General features: G+C 43.3%; 1 protein-coding gene across 4 annotated transcripts in view; it reads right to left on the reverse strand.

The window, feature by feature from the left end:
- Window positions 1-14,132, reverse strand: part of PLAGL1 (PLAG1 like zinc finger 1) — a 67,822-nt gene that overhangs the window by 16,746 nt on the left and 36,944 nt on the right. The window contains exons 4-5 of one of the 4 annotated variants that reach the window (XM_007450320.1): window positions 13,936-14,000; window positions 5,290-5,359 (exon numbers count right to left, since the gene is read on the reverse strand). The gene's annotated coding sequence lies outside the window, so the exon portion shown is untranslated. Of the gene's footprint in view, window positions 1-5,289; window positions 5,360-9,796; window positions 9,829-13,935; window positions 14,001-14,132 lie in introns of those variants that run through there. The other 3 variants (XM_007450318.1, XM_007450319.1, XM_007450317.1) reach the window with 3 other exon arrangements.

Raw genomic sequence — 14,132 nt, forward strand, 5'->3', positions numbered from 1 at the left:
GAGTGATGGAAAAGGCATAATAAGCGCAGGAATCTAAGCCTCAAAGAGCCACAGAAGACCAAGAGGAGGCAAAGTACAAGGGGCAGGGATCCCAGGACCAGTGACCAGGGGAGCCAGGCACCAGGAACCCACTACAGTAGGCGCCCCTTTATCCACAGCGAATATGTTCCAAGACCCCCAGTGGATGCCTGAAACCACACATATTACCAAACTGTACATATGCCATGCCTTTTCCTATACATGCGGACTTAGGATAAAGTTTAATTTAGAAATTAGGCACAGCCAGAGATTAACAACAAGAACAAAATAGAACAATTATTACAAGCACTGTAACAAAACTTATATGAATGTGGTTTCTCTGTCTCTCAAAATCTATTTTTTCCAAAATATCTTATTGTACAAATTTAATGCCTTTTCCGCACCTCAACTAAGCGCTTATCACGAACCGTGGCCGTAACATTTGCGGTTTGAGGTGAGACGGCAAAACTAGCACAAATTTCTCTTTCCTTCTGCACAATTTCACAGATAGAAGATTCCTTCTTACTGTAGATCTTAGCAACCTCGACATATGATTTTTCTCTTTATTAAGTTGGTAAGTTTCATCTTTTCACTTAAAGGAAGCACTTTACGGCTGCTCTTTGGCTCATCCAAATTGACGGCATCACCACTCTTGTGCTTATTAAGTAAAATAAGGGTTATCTGAACACATGCACTGTGATACCGACAGTGGGTCTGATAACTGAGCCAGCTACTAAGCGACCAACAGGCAGGATATGCTGGATGAAGGGATGACTCACGTCCCGGGTAGGATGGAACAGGCCGGCATGAGATTTCATCATGCTACTCAGAATGGTGCACAATTTAAAATTTATCAATTGTTTATTCCTGGAATTTTCCATTTAATATTTTTGCACCGAGGTTGACCGTGGGTAACTGAAACCATGGAAAGTGAAATCTCAGATAAGGAGGGACTACTGTAGTTAAATTAGGACTTAGAAAATGGTAGAGGAAACGGGACAGTGATGGTGGAGGGGGAAAGAAATGTCAAGCCCCAGAAGAAAAACCTAGCAAAACACAGGAGTTCGGAGTTCAGTTTTAGATGTATTGAATTTAATGGTGCCTAACGGGCATTCAGGCCAGCCAGGAGACTTCCACATGGAGGAGGCCCTGAGGTCATCTCCCAGACTAAATAATAGCGAATCATACCCTTGCCTGCAGGAAAGTGGATACCATTCTGAATCTCACTTCTGTAAGTGACTTTATAAATTACTCTGGGCTCTGTGTATGTGGGTGGCTTCAGATCATCAGTAAGGGCGCATGATCAACCTTGATCACCAGTGTCTGTCCTCCCCAAGTGGTCTGGTACAGCGGGGTGGCCTGGGCTGGGGAGGGATTTGTTTTCTTTACAGCAGGCCGCAGCTAGACTGGTCCTCCCTTAGGCGACCTACTCTGCACTGTGGAGCCAGATGGAAGTGAGCGTGTGGTGGCATGTCCCTCTTGGAGGCTCCAAGGACAGAAGAAGCCTTCCGCCTCAATTCCCTCAGTTCCTCTTAGGTAAGGTAGTGTAGTGACAAGTCTGTGGTGATAAAAATAAGCAAAATGAGAATTAAGTTTGCATTTTAAAAAAACTTGATAAGATGTTCCAAATAATTTCTAGATGGTGATAATACAAAACGAGACCCTAATAGCTCAAAAATCCTGTTTGGGCACCTGTACGGAGTGGAAGCAGGGGGCTTACACAGCTCGGGACTCCCCCAGACAGGGCCAGAGCACCTCTACGGGACCGGCCACTCGGCATAATATCCATCAGGCAGAGAGGAGGGAAGGAAACATCTTTACAAGGTTCTTAAATCCTCCCCACTCCTCCTCGCCCCACCTCATACAAGGTGCTCTTAAATATTAACATTTAGGAAGAAACAGACAAAGGTCTACAAGCAAGCAAAATAGGTAAGTGCATCCAGAGAGGCAAGTGTGAGGCCCGTGACTGGTTCTCAAGCTGAGATGGGACGGAATGTGTCAGGGAGACTGTTAATGAATGCTAGGTAGCATGGCAGGGGGTGGGGTGGAGCACGGACCCGAAATCCAGACAAGAGCCTTTGGTGTTAGGAGAAGATTTCCTAGTCATTAAAGTCAGCGGCAGGGACTACTCCTTTGTGACAGCTGGAAATATATCCCCCTCCCCCCTCCCAACAAATCCTCGGCTACTCGCCTTTATGCCCTTTACGATGTGTTTCTATAGCTGACAGCGGTGATCTCTTTTCCTGGAACTCTAAGAGCAGGGCACAGAGGAACCAAAACTTACCTAATTATCGGCAGGGCCTATTGTCCTAATACGGTTACCATTCTAGGGAAAAGAAAAGCCTGATTCCTTCCCAGGAAGTGTGTGAGGGCAAAGGCTCACACTGAGAAAAGAAATAAGAAAAGCTCACTAGTCACATGGATGACGGGAAGCCAGACGCCCGAGTTAAAATCTCTTGACAGAACCTTAAAAGCTACATGAGATCGGGAAAGGATGCTCAAGACTTGGGTGGACTGTTTCATCCTAAAAAAAACAACCTCTCTAAATAAATAGAAAAAGGGCTGAAAGTGCAGATAACAGTATGTCAGCAAAGGGTCGCCAGGGGGCTGAATTAGAGATGACTTTCTTTGTTTTTCCTCTTTGAGTATCCGTAGTTTCTAAATTTTGATAATGACTACTTGGGCTGAGTTTAGGAGCGAACCAGGTGGACAAAAGGAGTAGGTCTATTTCAGGCAGAGGGGAGACCATGTAAAAGCACAGAGGCATGAAGCAACACGGGGCAGCATGGATCATGTGCTCTAGTTTGGCTGGAAGGCAGGTGTGAGCAGAAGCGGGGTAGCAGGAGACGGGCCTGCAAAGAAGGCAGTGCCTTGAACACAAGGGTTCCGATGCGCCAGGCGGGGGGATCTGGGAGCCAGGGAAAGTGAGGGCGCTGTATCAACAGACTGCTGTCCACAAGAAAAAAGTTACACGTAATCACTAATCCCTCCCCCATGAATAACTTCATTACCCTGCGGGAACAGCAGATTTAAAAGTACTGTTCTGAAACCTCTAAATGGTTCCTTTTTTTCCCACAAGGAGGGCCTGAGACCTAATCTGATTAACTGAATGGACACAGATGTAATTGGCAGTTTCAAAAAACAATTTACACTTTTTTTTTTCCCAAGCTTTTTCAATGGATGAACATCCGGAACTCACTTGACTATAAACTGTGTACACAGTTCAGAGAGAAAAGTAAAATTGCTGTGCCCACTCCAAAGCTCACACCCCTTCCTCCAGAAGCAGAGGTCTGCCCACCTCTGCGGTCACATGTGTTATTTACGGGACAAAGCTACTATCCAGCGCTTGACTGAGAATCTTCTCTTGGCCTTTCCACGGCACATCCAATAAATTCAAAGGATGCCAAGCAAACTGTTCACCCAGAAATACTTGGTTAGAAATACAAAAATATTTATCACTAGTCCTTTAAGAGGACCCCAGTTTTTCATTTTTGTCTTGGTAAGGTGACATTTTATTTCATCCTGTTTCCAGTTTAAAAGGAAATGGCACTGGAGAGACAAGGCAACTTTTCCAAGTTACTGCACTGTCTTCTCTGAAAGGGAGAAAGGAATGTCAAGGAAGGGGGTGGGGAGCTTAAAAAGAGTGGAACACTAGCAAGCAGGGCCTCCTCTCCTTTTCACCTTAAGTCTTTTCTCTCCCTCATTCACAGCTTTAGGTTCTTTGTTTGTTTAACAAACCATTACAATCATACCCAGTTCAATGGGGAGGAATGTGAACCTCTCTAAGTAGTTGTCCTCGCAATCCACATGTGTGGTCCATCCGCAGCCCATCCGCAGGGGCTTCAATGTGCCCGTTCTGTGCTCCTGTCGCCCTGGAGGCCAGGCACCTTGCTTACAATAAGCCCCAATTTCCCGCTGCCGCATGCTTCCTGCTCCTTCCCAGTAGCCTATAGCGATGCCTCACGTTGTTCTTCCTTCCCGGCTTGCCTGGCGACTGCCCTGTCCATTTTGCCTGAGCTTGTCCCGCTAAGCTCCAGAGACACACAGGGCCTGGGGTGTTCGCCACCCCCTACCTGTCTTCAGCCCGCAGACTCACCACCCAATACTTGACAGTCACATTCCAGGATCTTACTGGTTGTCACGCACGGTCTTCCAATGTCAATCATACAGTGACCAGAAGATACAAGGGCAAGACACTCCCACCCCCCACACACACCCCTAATGAGAACTGCCAGTGCCTATCTCAGTTCCTAGTAGACATGCTGGCCACGTTGGGATGAATTTCAATTTCTGGCCAAGAAATCATAATGTTATTTAGTAAGAATATTCTATTTCAAATGGAGCCAAAAGAACCTTCAGTAAAACAATATTACATTTCAGTTGAACTCATAAAGTCATCTCATGCTACTCTGTCTACTAATGCCCATCTGACAGCCCTGTGAGATGGGCTAGAAAGGCATCTTTATCCCCATCTAACAGATGAGGAAACTGAGGTCCAGACACCTCAGTCCTTTGCCCACAGGCACTGACTAATAAAAAGATACTGCAGGTAATAAATACACTGTACTACGCAAAGCCTAATGCACAGTGTTAACTTCTAAGAGTGTTAACTCCCATTAATGTCATGACTGATGACGACGATGGTGACCAGAGGCCAAACCCAGAGGTTCTGAGCTAAACCAAGCACTCTCCACTCCCACCTTGCCATCCTCCCCGGCTAAGCAGTCTACACTTCAGCAGTAGCTTTTACCGCAGTATTTCCAAACAAAGCCTTGGAAGCTGTAGCTGGACTCCCTAGTGCAACTGGTACGTGACCAGCATCTTCCTTAGGCTTATCAGTCAACATCTTCCACAAACGGGAGGCAACCTTTACACATCTTCTTATGTACACAAGTGAGGAGTGAAGATAGGGCAGCTTTAAAGCTTTTGAACTGACGGTGTTGTCAGCAGAAAATTCCAGAGATCTGCAGGTATTACGGGGGCTGTGCTGTGGGGAAGGCAGAGGATATGAGAAGTTGTTAACTGCAGGATCTGATTCCCCGAAACACAGAGGATACTAATTTGCTTTTTAAAAAGAGAAGGTCAAAAGAATTCTGTTCTAAGGTATTTCACAGTTTGAGGGGGAAATGTAGCTCTTCTCTACCAGAGCCTTTCTGAAGTGCCTTGAACCTCCTGCATGTCCTTGACCTCTTTTACTATGTGTTCACAAGCAATTACTAATAAACGTGCTCAGATAGAAGTAACTTTTAAAAGCGATCATTGCTTGCGTACCTACTGGGCGACAGGAAACATCAGCTGGAAGGCCGTCAGGGAGACCTCTCGGAAGTTTGAGGCTTCAAGCCTGTAAGAAGAGATCTTGCACACCTTAAGTGAACGAAGCTAGAGAAACGCTCCCCCTGCCCCCCACCCCCGCTTACGGGGCAACTTCAGCTTGCTTACTTCAAGGGCACAAACACATACACAACTGCTAATGTGTGCAGGAGATTTTCTCCTGCTCTTTAGGCATTTTAATAGATGATCGATCAAGATCAGCTGTTAAAATCCTACAGTGTAATACTTCAGTAGACCCACCACCCTTAATTTTAAAATGTCTCAGATACACCATATGGCAAAAGTCTGTATGTAACATTTAGATCATCTGACATATTTAAGAGGTCTGCTGAAGTTCATAATGTGTAACTTAAAAGGTTTTCAACGTCTCATGTAATCTTGCCCAAGAAGATCTTTAAGTATTTATATTATATCCTTTGTCCTACTTGCAACTGGATTAGAAAAACCCTGATGTTTTCCCCTGCTTTCTGCAAGTAGAAAAAAAAACAACAACCATGAAATTGCTTACATAAAATAGTCAAAATAGAACTCAGAGGAAATGGCATTTTTTAAAAATCAACAGTATTAGAATACACCATAAAACAGGTATGCAAATCTATGTCATAAAAGAACCTAAAACAAATTATGAATTGAAAAAAATCAGCAATAACCAGTAGACATTCATTTTCAACAAAAGCCTCACATAAAAAGCTTCATATCTTCATACAGATTTATCAACCGTGCAGGGTGAAAAGGCTGAAGTCTCCAATTTGCATATACAATTCCGCAGTTACCAAACCTGGCTATACGTTAGAATTACCAGGGCGATCTTTTAAAAATACAGATTCCTAGGCCACGGTACAAACTAACACTGACTGAGAGCGTCGCTGGGGCCCTGGGAACTTATGTTTTCACCAAGTCTCCAGAAAGATCTACAGCCAGCTTCGCACCACTGATCCCTGGTGAGCATTTGGAAACGGGTATCTCTGGTCACCAGTCAATTATAAAAGTTGGCTTCTTCCAACTAAGACTATTCCAACCAGTCGATCCTCTTAGGGGGGAAGCTTTTCGGGATTCTCTTTACCAGTACAAAGGTAAATCTATTATGTAACAGCCAATTATATCTCACCTAAGCGATTTATTCACTTGGTCGCCTGTTTTCTTCTCTGAATTTGCTCAAAAAGGCTATGTCCATTTATTTTGAATAACATAAGTTATTAAACAGGAAAATTAAGTTAAAAACAGGAAAATTAGGCCATTTTCAGACAACTGAAGTTTAAAAATAATCCACCACAATTTAGGGAAAATACTGGAGGTGAGCAGGTTCTCTGAATCATCCAGAGTATTTGTTTTAAACGTACTCCTTGCTTTGCATATGCATAAACACTTCACAAATTATCCTCATGGTCAAGCTCTCTTCTCAAAATACTCAACCTTTATCGTGATGGTTTAATTGGGTGGTCTCCAAAGGCCTATATTAATTTTTTTTAAGAGCTGTAAAAAACATTAAAGCAAGAGAGTCCAATCCTTCTGGATGACTCCTCCTTTGCTCCTACCCACCTCATCAATGGACAATACCAATTTATGAATTTATGAAGAGAGGCAGAGGCTCTCTTCTGCTTCACTAGAAAGGGCGCACGTGACCTGAAGTGCGCAAACCAGGCAGTGGAGTAGCTTAGCTTCATTGTCAAAATATTCAAATTATCACTAAAAGAAAGAGATTCCTTTCTGAATTCAACAATACTCCTTGGCCTCCGAGGGCTCACACAGGAGCTTATTCTTAAGCCGTTCCATGTAAGCAGCACTAGTGAAAGCGGAGAACTCTGGCAGGGAGGAGACCAAGTCCCTCTGCCTGTCCCACCTGCCATCTCAGCCCCAGTTTAATGCTTAAATAGTTAACAATGCAACAGAGAACCTGAAAGCATGCGTGGCCCCAGGGGAAAAATCATGTGCAGTCTACAACAATTTAATAAAGCAGAGCAGAGGCAGTTAGGAAAAATAACACATCTACATTTGACAGGATGCTACTTGCAGACTGTTGTTTTTCAGGTCAGAATTTGGATTTCAGAAATCACTGAAAAAAGGTTCTAATATGTCAATTCTATTATTTTTTGGGTAAAGAATATGGTTTTTTTTAAAATGACCCAATAACATTAAACATTTCTAGATATACTTGTTTCTGAAGTTCAGAGTAGCAAGAACAATCACATTTTTCTAAGAACGAGGACTGGTGCACGGTAAACAGATCAGTTAGAGGGAATTGTCTTAAATAAAGGGGAGATATTTAGGGGGAAGTGATTTGTTTATTCAGTGATGACAAAAACTAAAGTTCCCTGAATCTAGAGCGTTATGATTTCTAGAATGCATTTCTGCTGTCACAATCTGTTCTTCTAAGCATTAGCTTCTGAGAGCCGCTTTGAGAAACACGTCTTTTTCTCTGTTAATGAACTGGTTTAGCTGCCTGCTGAGCGTTCACTGAAACCCGAATTGAACAAAGGGATTTCCCTCCAGTTTCAGCTCATTCACTTGGAGCTACTCCTGATTTTGCTTAAGTAAATTCTTCAAACTGACTTTTTTATTTCAAATGATTTGAGTGGGAAAGAACTGGGCGAGCCTTGACACCGGGAGGCCTGCCTCGGCTTCCAGCGAAAGACTCCTCTGGGCTGAGGATGTGCAGGGCCTGTTTTCGGAAAGCCTCCCAGATAAGTTTTTTATTTTCTAAGGACTGTAATTCCAGACGGAAAGGAGCCCACCCGATTTGGCAGATCACAGGCAACTAAGTCTTACTTCGGGGAGCTGGATCACCGCGACTGAGATTATACCTCTGAAGTGGAGACCGTAAACAGGACATTCATTATTCATTTCACAGCAATGGAGTCGTTTTGAAGACGACAGGAGCATGTTGTGAAAGGGTCGCTCAGAGTTTGAACAGATCTGTGGGCCTGGCACCTGGCCCTCTACCTTCTCACACAATCCCTGGGGGACTTCAGTCACCACCCAGGGTTTCAACTACTCCTTGGGGTCACAGACCTCCCAAATCTCTATCTTCAATCCTGAACTTCTTTCAAATTTCAGGAGAATCCATCTACCTTCCTCCTGCACCTCTCAGCTTCGATACCGTCAGTGCCCCTCAAGCTCACCTACCCTAAAGCAGGGGCTCCGCACGGCTAACCCGCCAGGCTTGCTCCTCCAGCATCAGCGATTTTAGCCACTGGCACCACTATGTAATAAGAGCTAACGTTTATTGGATGCTCACCAGGTCATAGCCATTGTTTTAATCATTTTACTTAATGCTCCAAACAACCAACCATATGTGGAGGAAGCATTAACCTCATCTTACTTCTGGGGAAACTGAGGCTTAGGAGTGATGCCAATTTGCCCACGGTCACACAATCAGCAAGCAGCTGAGCCGGGCTTTGCATCCAGAGTGTGGGATTTGAGAGTCCACATTATTAATAGTCAGTCTCTTCACCGTGTTGCTTCCCAGCTGCTCCAAAGTTAGAAACTGGAGGCATACTAGATTTTACTCACTGACTAAGCTATACAGATTCTTCGAGCTTATTGTCTCTCAAATCTGTTTCCTTCTCTTCATTTCCATAGTTACCAGTGTTTGGGTGATGTTTTGCCTTCATTACAGCCTCCAAATCAGTGCAGCAGGACAACTCTGGAATTTTACTTCGTTTGTCCTCCCAACATCCTTTCTAGCTCATTTAAAACAGGTGCAGGCTTTGTAATTCCTTGTATTTTAGCCCAGATGACGGCAGAAGCGGTCTGTCTTTCTTAACATCTAAACCCAGTGAGGAGACTCTGCCCAACTTCAGGGTTGAGAGAAGGAGAGAGCGGTAAGAGGGAGAGAAAAAGACACTGTCCCCTCCACCCCCAGCTCCTGGGGCTGGAAAGGAAAAGGGGCCCTGGCACAGCTCTGTTCCCAAGGCAGGGCAGAACCCTCTAAAGGACGGCTGTGGGTGTGCTCAGGGAGGCCAGGCCTGGGGCAAGAGAGGCAGGGCTTCAAGAGACCACTACCCCACTGTCATATACCAAAGACCAGCCCTCACCTACCGGGTGCCAGGGAAATCTCCAGATTCTAGGACACACACTCCATGGGGGAAAGGGAGATACCTAAAAATGACTGCAATGAAATTTCTCTCTAGGTTGACGGAATGGGGAATACAAAAGTGAGTACTTCCTGCATACTTGACACAGTGGAATGAGATTCAGACCTGTGAGGGGCGCCTGAGTAAGGTGCAAAGAATCACAGACTCATGTGCATCTGTGCTATAGACTAGCTTCAACTGCTACAATGGGAGCCAGATTATTTTTCAAAAAATGCCACCACCCCTCCTCTTGTAGAGAGGAGTGTGGACTCTGCAAAGGTGCTGGGGACCTGGCAGCTGTCCTGTGCTTTAGTCCTGGGGGCAGGTAGAGAAGGAAGGAAGGAAACAAGTGCAGATGTCGAGAGTTTACTCACGAGATTAACGCCTCTGATTCCTATGCAAATACCTAGAAAGGGAGAGACAGAGAAAGTTATCTTTAAGGCCTTTATCTTAAACTCTGAATTGCTTTAAAAACCAAAGGAAAAAACAGAAGTCTACTAGGAAGAGAAAAGAGAGGCCAGTGCTGCTAGAATCTTGAGGCCCAGGACACCGCCGCTTCTGAGCCTGGACGTGCCTCCCAGACCAGCTGCCCGGACGGAGTTTCCATCAGTTTGGAAACCAACTGTTTCCAACAGTTCTGGAAACTGTTGCTTTCCAGAAGATGGAAATGAGAGTGTGCTGGAAACTGGGGCGGTGTCGGGGAGGAGAAAAGATATAAATGTGACAAATCTGTTGATTCAGAGATGTTGCAGTAATGGTAGGTCCTTGTGACACCAAATGTCTACAGGGATTTGGACTTTGGGGTCAGTTATGTCCTCAAAACAAATTCCATTTAAATTCTGTGGCTGAATATCTGAGACTTTGGATGAGGCTTATGAAGGCCCTGATGAAAACCAGAGAGGATTCTAGATAAGCCAAGATGTATCAGCCAGTATGCCGAGATTAGGACTTTTGGAACAGGGAGTTCTGGTTGGAAGAATTTCAGACATAGAAGAATCAGCAAATAGGGGACCCCATTTTCCTGCTGCACAAGCACCCACTAAGTCTGCCCGGCATGTGGGGTGCATCCAGAGGGAAGACAGACCCGGGAGAGGAGGAGGTATCTGGGGAGCAAGTGCCCCATCACAGAGGCAGGGCGGACCAAGACAGTGCCCCCCTCTCTGCTTTGGTTATTAGCAAAGTGAGCATTTGGTATTAAATGGTGCCCAAGAAGAAAACCCCCAGACAGGGAACTTGGAAGTTAGGGTTCGGAAAACCAGAGCGCAGGGCGGCTCTCCTCTCCCAAGGGTCTGGCCTCTGCTGACACTTGCTTCCCTTCTCACACCAGATGGGGGAGCCCAGATGGAAAAGAGGAGGGGGCAGTCAACGAGCACGCACAGGGCTCGGCCCCAACCCTCACCATCCAACAGGGGCAGCCGTGTGCCGGAGGCTACCTTCCGACCTGTGGTGCCCCAAAACTTAGTGGCGGTGGAGGGTATGCTGGACAATGGGGACCGGCCCACCCTACTGGCCAGAACTCAATTTTCATGTGGCTTCCTTCAAACTACTACTAGCCTGGCAAGAGCTTATCAGTAAAGGGACATTTCTACGTACTGGACACCGAGATCCCTACTGGTTCCTCAGTCTCTCTGTTCTCAGGCTGGCTCCCCTTCATCCCTTCATTCTAATCACAATGCCGCTGTCAGAGTGATGCTTCTAACACGCAAATACGCTCCCGTCACTTGGCTCTTTGGAATTCTTCAATAGTCCCATTAATTTCCGTCAGTTGCAACCAAGAGTCCTGACTGATCCACTGAAAGTTTTTAATCAGAAGAGCGATATGCTAAGGGCTCGCGTTATAGAAAGAGACCTCAGACAGCAGGCAGACAGATTATGCTCCTGCATTTCTCCATTCTATACATTAAAATCAGTAATTCCATAGGAAAAAACACAGAAAACAATTTTTTAAAGCTGTGCACAAAAAAGACTAACAGCAAAAACTGAACACTGAAGTTTCTCTGTAAAACTGAGTGTTGACAGGGAGCTCTAAATCTCCCCTGAATTGGAACTAGCAAACGGGAACCATTTTAGGGAAACAACAAAAAATGATGATCACCCTACTGTGGTTCTAATTTGCACATTGACTGTATGTGTGTGCGTCTGTTTTATGAATCACTTTTAATTCCTGTGCTCAAACAAAAAGGGAAGAATTACCTTGGTAAATGCCACATAATGGATCAATTAAGACTCCCCAAATAAAGTACACTTTGTCATAGTATAAACACACATAACTCCTAACACTATTTTAAACACACTGATAGAGATATGTGCTTTTATTAATTGTACCCATAATAGTTAACACCCTCCTATATTATGACCCCCCCGATGCCCTTCATCCCCAACGGCCTTCACTTTAACTTTTTGTTTGTTCAGGGGGTCAAGGAAGTAAAAAAAAAAAAAAAAAAAAATTAATGCTATTTTTTGGAAGTAAAAAAAAAAAAAAAAAAATTAATGCTATTTCTTGGATAGTAACTTTCCTTACCTAAAAGTGCTATGATAACGTGTTTTACTCTCCCTTATTCTTTTACTAGAAGCATACTCTACTTAATACTAGGTTGTGTTCCTACAGTTAGTTAAAAAACGTTAACCAAATGATACTATTCTGCTGGATGCAGTCCAAGAAAGATGGGCTGGTGGAGTGCAAAGAGCACCGGCTTTGGAGTCACATGGCTCTAGGTCGGAACACTGCTCTGCTACTTGCCAGGTATGTAACCTTAAGCAAGTTCCCTAACTTCTCTTCATGCTTACATCTCTCTACCTGGCAGAGCTGTTGTAAGATTATGCATTACATATGTCCATATGGAGGCACAATGACTGGAACAGAGTCTGAAGTTTATTTACAAAGTAGATGTGGCCTGTTTAATAAGTATCAAGAATGATTTTATACACTGGGTAAGTTCACAATTAGGAAATATTAATAACCTGTTTCAGAATACAATACATATAACAGAAAGTATGAATTATTGGTTCACTTCAATAATCTTTCTTTAATTTGGATCATGACATAATTCCATATTCTAACACATACTTGTAAAAGAAGTTTCTAATTATTTCCTGCCTGCTTCAAAACTTTGTATGTCATGTATTTGAAAGATTTTTAAATTCTTAAGCAGTATAATATTATTAGCTGTGCCTTTAATGGCAATGTCACATTTAACTAGAGGAAACAATTACAAATAGGCCTGGCATGAATTGGTCTTACAGGTATCATGAAGTCACCCAAATGATATACAGAAGTGATTCTGGCACATTTGGATTTTGCTAGAATCTTTCTTTTGGATGTATGAGTGGGAAAGTGGATTAATTTCAATTAGAACCATTTGGAGAACAGGAATTTAAACACACACATCTAATATTTCACTTTGGCCCTTCACCTGGAGCAGCTGTGGACAGCCTTTCTAGAAGTCAGTCCAAGAACAAAATAAATTTGGAAGTGGTTCATCTAGTTTAGGAGAAAAAAAAAAAACAACCAAAAAAACTCAAGTGTAAGATGGGATATAAGAAAACTTAAAAAGAAGACTGGAATAAAAAAATATGGCATATTACAGTCAAGGACATTTTGCAAAAAAATATGTGGAGAGAGGCCAAAAGTTATGGTTAAGCAACACTGTTAGCACTAAAGCTGCAAAATAGGGGGAGGGTTCCTTTGGGGTGAAGAAGGCAATGGGCTTAAACAGAAAACTAATACACGTTACAGGAGAAAAACAACCAAAATGTTGGATATGAAATTTAATGACTAGGTGTCATTATTTTGAAATAGGCGTTTAAAACAAATCATAATGTCTATATGTATGATGGAGAAAAATAAAAAAATCAAAACTTCTGATAAATATTGGGGATCCTGTCGACCACGAGTTCCCTCAAATTTAGGGGCAAATTTAGGTTACCTCCACTGGATTTAGTGGCATACTTATTTCATAATTTTAGGAAATTTGGACAGAATATATGCAAATTGAGAATCACCTCACATTATGACTTTAGCAGCATGATTTAGAGACTCTGAATTGTAATGTATGCAACATACTAAATATGATTCTAAATGGAGTATAATACCCCCAAATTTCCCCTAGCATTAATTTGTTTTTATTTGAAAACATCTTTTTAAGTGTCAGGGAGGGAGATCACAAGTTTCTAGTAAACAAGTCATGATAAATAAAAGGCATCTGTATAGTGCCCCTTATTTCTAAAGTTATATGAATATCAATGACAGTTCTTAGCATGTTCTCTTGATTTTTCTAAAGAGTAAAAAATAGGCTTTCATATTCCCCAACCGTAATTTTTCCCTCAAGGTCTGCAGTTCCTCAAATGAAAATTCTCGGAGAGCAAGTGTTTTCTGGAACATAACCCCCTCTACCGTGGGGAGCAGGAAGCTTTGGCGTGTGCTCTAACGTAGGAGAATGAGAACACAGACTCACAGCTGGCCACAGAGAGCAGCCTGGGCAGCAGTCAGAGGGTGTAGCGGAGACACACTTACCTTTCTAAGTTTGAGGTACAGAGGAGTTTCAGGTGTGACATGAAACATCAGATGTGAGAGCAATCCTAGAAGAGGAAAAAAATGTCAAAAGGTTAAAGAAAAAAAAAAAAGGCATTGAGAAAAACCACACTGACACTGTGTTAGGAGACATTTATATACAGAATGTGAGTTCAGGAATGCAAGGATCAAAAACTTCT

The sequence above is a fragment of the Lipotes vexillifer genome, unplaced genomic scaffold (genome assembly GCF_000442215.2).
Source record: "Lipotes vexillifer unplaced genomic scaffold, Lipotes_vexillifer_v1.1 scaffold112, whole genome shotgun sequence".
NCBI classification, from domain to species: Eukaryota; Metazoa; Chordata; class Mammalia; order Artiodactyla; family Lipotidae; genus Lipotes; species Lipotes vexillifer.